Source organism: Canis aureus, chromosome 14, assembly GCF_053574225.1.
Source record: "Canis aureus isolate CA01 chromosome 14, VMU_Caureus_v.1.0, whole genome shotgun sequence".
In the NCBI taxonomy this organism is placed as follows: domain Eukaryota; kingdom Metazoa; phylum Chordata; class Mammalia; order Carnivora; family Canidae; genus Canis; species Canis aureus.
In genome coordinates this window covers 19,835,326-19,841,481 of record NC_135624.1, presented here as the reverse complement: position 1 = coordinate 19,841,481, position 6,156 = coordinate 19,835,326, and positions in this window count along the sequence as shown.

Below are 6,156 nucleotides of genomic sequence, written 5' to 3'. Positions count from 1 at the left end.
AAACCTTCTCAGAATGCTGTAGGAGGAGCTGTTGCTTCACCGTCCACTTTCCTTGGCCTATTTCTGAAATTTATTTTTCTTCTTTTTCTTCTTCTTTTTCTTCTTCTTTTTCTTCTTCTTTTTCTTCTTCTTTTTCTTCTTCTTTTTCTTCTTCTTCTTCTTCTTCTTCTTCTTCTTCTTCTTCTTCTTCTTCTTCTTCTTCTTCTTCTTCTTCTTCTTCTTCTTCTTTTTACCTGAAAGCAGAACCATAGGATTTTTCTTTGTTAAATGTCCTGAAATGGAAAGGATTGTAGACCAATAGTGAAGAGTTGTTTTTAAGAGGTTCTATTTTTCAGATCAGTTTAACTGGTCCTCTGATATTTATCATCATCATCTCTCTGGAATTGGCTACTTTCCCATGAAACCAACGAATATTCAGAAATCTTAGGAGAATACATGCTTTCTTTTTGGAGGATGTCGGTAATATGTTTTCTGGTTTGTTCTACTGTATTATGAGTCAGTGGTCTTGAAGCCATGAGCCTTATTTTTGATCAGTCGATATTTTTCTTAATAGTTGCAAATTAAAAAAAAATTGGTAGCTATCAATGGTGATGAATATAAGTGGAATTATGGTGATCATTTTGCAATATATACCAATATCGAATTGGTATGTTGTACACCTGAAATGAATATATTATGTCGATTATATCTCAAAAAGAGATTGAAAATGTGTGAAATAAATGAGAGCCTTTATCCTCATTTAGGATATGTTCATATAGGGGCACCTGAATGACTCGATTGGTTAAGAGCCCAACTCTTGATTTTGGCTCAGGTCATGATCTCAGTATCCTGGGATCAAACCTCCTTGGGCTCCTGGCTCAGCAGGGAGTCTGCTTGTCTTGTCTCCCTCTCCCTCTACCACTCTCTCTACATGCACACCAGTGCATGCATGCACTCTCTCTTACACTTTCAAGTAAGTAAATCTTTTAAAAAAATAAAATATGTTCATATATAGAATATAGATGCACATGTGACATCTTGGAGTGGAGAAAAGTCAGAGTTTCAGCTTTTGGATCACTTGGAACCAGGGGAAATCCATTCAGATCTCAGCTCAGCCATTGATTGGTTGCATAAATTTGGACAATCTGTGAAACTTTCCTGAAACTTAGTGTAAAACTGGAGCAATATTATCAATCACAGAGGGCTTTTGTGGTGATTAAAGGATATAACAGGAGTCAAATCCCACTACTTCATTGTATGACGGAAGCTGACACACTCTCATCAGTTGCTGATGTTGGTAACTTTGGTTTCTAGGGCAACTTCAGTAGAGCCTGGCCCTAGAGGAGCCTCAGATGTTCCTTATTCCATGTGAACCATCACAGAAGACAGACGGCATTTGCAGTTTGGCTGAATTCTGTTGAATAACTTTACTTCAATCCTATCAGCTAGGAATTTGGGCCAATAAATTATCTCTCCTACAAGGACAGAGCTGTCCTCAAAAAAGTACATCCTCTGGCATGCTCTTAGCACTCCCCAAACATTTTGTACCATCACTTCCAGGAAGAAATACATGCACCTCCTTTCTCTCCTTTCATTATGTGTATGTTAGTGTCCTTGATGGTGTCCCATAGATCTTTGGTGCTCTGATCATATTTCTTCATTCTTTTACCTTTCTTTCCCTCAGACTTTCTGCTCCTCTTTCTTCTGCTAGCTCAAATGTGCTTGAGCCTCTCTACTGAATGCTTCATTTACTTTACTTTTCAGTTCTAAAATGTCTAGTCTTTTCTTTCACAATGTCTATCTCTTTACTGATACTCCCTGATTGGTGAGGCATCATTCTCATACTTTTAAAAAAACTTCTTTAGACAAAGTTTCCTTTAATTATTTGAACATATTTAAAATGTCTCCTATAAAACTTTTTCTATGTAGGAGGCTGATTCATGGCTCCTAAAGATATCCAGCCCTAATACCTGAAACCTGGAAATGTTACTTTGTTTGGGGAAAAAGGACCTCGCAGATGTGGTTAAGGATCTTGAGATGGGGAGGTAGTTCGCCTGCACTCTCCAGGTGGGCCCTAAATGCAATCACAAGTGATCTGATAAGAAAGAAGCAGAGAGGGACTTGACACCACATAGAGGAGCAGGTGATGTAAAGACAAGGCAGAGATTGTTAATGGCTCAATAGGAGAGCAGTCCCCCTTCCAAGTGATCATAGGTGAAAATTTTATGAAATTTTCATTGAATGAGCACAACAGAATTCTCCAGATGTTATGTTATGTCTATGTTATGTCTTTTTATTTCTTTTTCCTCACCACCCATCATCATTGATTGCTAAGCCAATGTCACATATGCTAGTTCGTTAATTGTTGTTTTGTTTCATTTTTGGTCAAAGCACCACCTCACATCAAGAAACAAATTTTTCTTTTTTTTTTTAAGATTTTATTTATTCAGAGACACACACACAGAGAGGCAGAGAGAGAGGCAGAGGGAGAAGCAGGCTCCCCGCAGGTAGCACAATGCAGGACTCAATTCTGGGACTCCGGGATCACTCCCCGAGCCAAAAGCAGATGCTCAACTGCTGAGCCCCCCAGGTGTCCCAAGAAACAAATTTTTCTAATGGTTAAGAGAATGCCAGCTAGTAGAACAGAAAAAAAAACCTCAAATTCTTAGTTCCTTAACAGAGGAGCATTTATTTTCACCCTTGAAATAGTTCAGAAAGAGTAGAGGTAGTCCCATGGATCTTTTAGGCAGTTCTGCTCCAGGCTTACTTAGTTTTGTGGCTCTGTCCTGCTCAGAGTTCTCAGAGTAACTGCCACCTTGTCAAAATATGGCTTAAATAAAACTGTGCATAATTATTCAGGAAAGAGTACATAATTACTCAGGTGTTTTGGTTTTGGTTTGGTTTTTTTTACCTAACCTGGACGTGATACTCATCGCTTCTGCCACATTTCATTGATTCGTTTGGCCAGAACTCAGTGAGTTGGCTACAGAAAACTGCAAAGTGGGGTGGGTATGGGGAGCCAAAGTGCTGTGCAGTTGAACATCCAGTTGGAATACAAAATGAGTTCTGGTGATCACGGTAGTATATACCCAGGAAACTATTTCTTTCCATGAAATATTGTTTCTTTCTGAGGTATACTTAGCCCCAAATAAATAGCATATATTTAAATTGTAAAATGTTATGAGTTTGAGATGTGTATATACCCGTGAAACCATCAACATAGTCAAGAGAATGAGCATATCCATCACTTCAATATGTTCCTTGGGTCTCTTTGTCATTCATTTCTTCCCCATTTCCCATAACTAGGCAACCACTGATCTGTTCTCTGTTATATAGATTAGGTCGTATTTTATAGAATTGTGTATAGATGGAATAATAGAGTATGCAGTTTCCTGTCTGGTATTTTTTCATTCAACATAACTATTTTGAGATTCACCGATGTTGCATATATCAATGGTTTGTTTTATACTGCTGAGTAGTTGTCCATTATGTAGATATATCACAATTTGATTATCTACTCATTTGTTTGAATGTTTAGGACTTTTCCATTTTTTTCAATTACAAGTAAAGGCACAATGATCATTTGCATACAACTTATTGTGTTGGCATATGCTCTCACTCTCTTGAGCCATTCCAGGGGTGGAATGGCTGGGTCATACGGAAGGTATATGTTTAACTTTTAAAGAAATGGTCACATATTTCCCAACCATTTTACCTTCATATCAACAGTGTATTAGAATCCAGTTGTTCTATATCATCACCAACATTTGGTATGGTCAGTCCTTTTAGTTTGAACCATTCTAAATGAATGTGTTGTATCGTAATATTGTGGTTTTAACTTAGATTTACCTAATGAGTACTGATGCTAGGCGTATTTTCATGAGCTATTTTGCCATCTATATTCCTATCAATTTTGGTTCAAAATTCTTTTGCTATTTTTTTTATTGTTTTCCTTCTTATTATTGAGTATAAGCACCATTCTATAAAGATTTTGCAAGTCCTTAGGCATATGTTTGGCAAATATCTTTGCCCGTTTATATAACATGGGCTCCTGAAGAGCAAACATATTTAATTTTGATGAAGTCCTATTTAATGTTTTACTTTCATAATTTATGCTTTTGATGTCCTATTTAATAACTCTTTACCAAATTCAAGGTAAGATTTCCTCCTATGATTTCTTCTGGAAGTTGTATAATTTTAATTCTTATGATTAGGACAGTGGCTTGCTTTGGGGAAATTTTTATATGGAAGGAGGTAAGGATTGAAGTTTATTTATTTGCATCTGGCTCTCTAATTGTCCCAACATCAGTTTGTTGAAAAGATTATCCCCTTTCCTATTAGTGAATTTAGCACATTTGTTAGAAGTCAACTGACAATATAAAAGAGGGACCATTTCTTGACTTATTTTGGCTAATCTAGGTTGTTTGCATTTCCACATCAATGTTAGAAACAGCTTGTTCATTTATACACAGACCCACAAACAGTCTCCTGCAGTTTTGATTGAGATTGCATTGAGTCAGACTGTCAATCAGTTTGGAGAGAATTGATGTGTTAATAGTATTGAGTTTTTGAAACCATGAATATGATGTAACTTTTCATGTACTGAGGCCTTCTTTAATTTCCCATCCCAGTGTTTTGTAGTACTCAATATATGGACCATAGACATCTTTTGTCAGATTCATTCCAAGTATTTCATATTTTCTGGTGCCCTTGTAAATGACTTTGTGTTTTAATTTCATTTTATGATTGTTTCTAGTATATAGAAATATAATTGATTTTTGTATATTGACCTTCTGTTCTAAAATCTTGCTAAGCTCATTTATTAGTACCAGTAGATTTTTGGTGAAATCCTTAGGATTTTCTATACAGATGGTCATGTCATCTGTATATAAAGAGAGTTTTACTTTCAGATCTCTTGCTTGTCTTGCTTGTCTTATTTAACTGGCTAGGACCTTAAGTACAATATTAAACAGAAATATTAAGAGCAGATATCCTTTCTTGTTCCTGGTCTCAATTCTAGCCTTTTATCTTACACCATTCTGTGTGATTTGAGTGTAAGTCTTTTGTAGAAGTCTTTTTTCAGGATGAGGAAGTTCCCTTCAATCCTACTTTGCTGAGATTTCTTATCCTAAATGGATGTTAGATTTTGTCAGATCCTTTTTTACGTTGATTGAAATTATTCTATCATTTTTTCTTTTCTAGCTCCTTAATATGAATTCCTTGATTACTGTTTCAAGTATGAAATTAATCTTATAAGTCTATCTTTTTACTTTCAACCTCTCTGTGTAATTATATTTAAAAAGTATTACCTCCAGGCAGCATATTGTAGGGTCTTGCATTTTTATCCAATCTGACAATCTCTGCCTTTTAAATGACAGGTTTAGATGATTTCCATTACATGTGATCATCGATATGGTTAATTTAAATATAACATTTTGCTTTTTGTTTTCTATTTTTATCTTCTGTTTTTCTCTTTGGTACCATTTTCCTTTTTTTGCCTTCTTTTTGGAATAATTTTTTTCAAACATCCCATTATTACCTTTTTGGTTGGCTTCTTAAACTCTTAGTTTTATTTTTATAGTGGCTATTTGAGGATTTATCAATTACAACTTTATCTTATCAGTCTATGTACAAGTACTATTATACCACTTTCCGTATAGTGTAAGAAACAATAGTTTATTTCCAATTTCCCTCTCACGACCTTTGTGCTATTGTTGATGTGCATTTTTCTTCTATGTATGTTATACATCCCATGATTAATTATTATTTTTTATTTAAGCTGTCAATGATCTTTTAGAGAGACTTATAAAATGAAAAAGAATGTATTCTCTTCACTGATGTATTTTTGTATCTGGTTTCCCTCATCTTTGTGTAGGTCCAGACTTCCATCTGGTACCATTTTTCTTCTCCCTGAAGGACTTTCTTTAGTATTTCTTATATTGGAGGTCTACTGATAATGAATTCTTTCAGCTTCCGTACTGTCTCACAAAATTTTTATTTCACCTTCGGTTTTGAAAGATATTTTCACTGGGAATAGAGCTCTACGTTGAAATTTTTTTCAGGTCTTTGAAGATGTCTCCCCACTATTGTCAGGCTTACTTTCTTTCCAACAAGAACTCTGTAGTCATTTTTCTTTTTTTCTTTTTTTTTTTTCTGTTTTGAATGTGTCAATTCTGT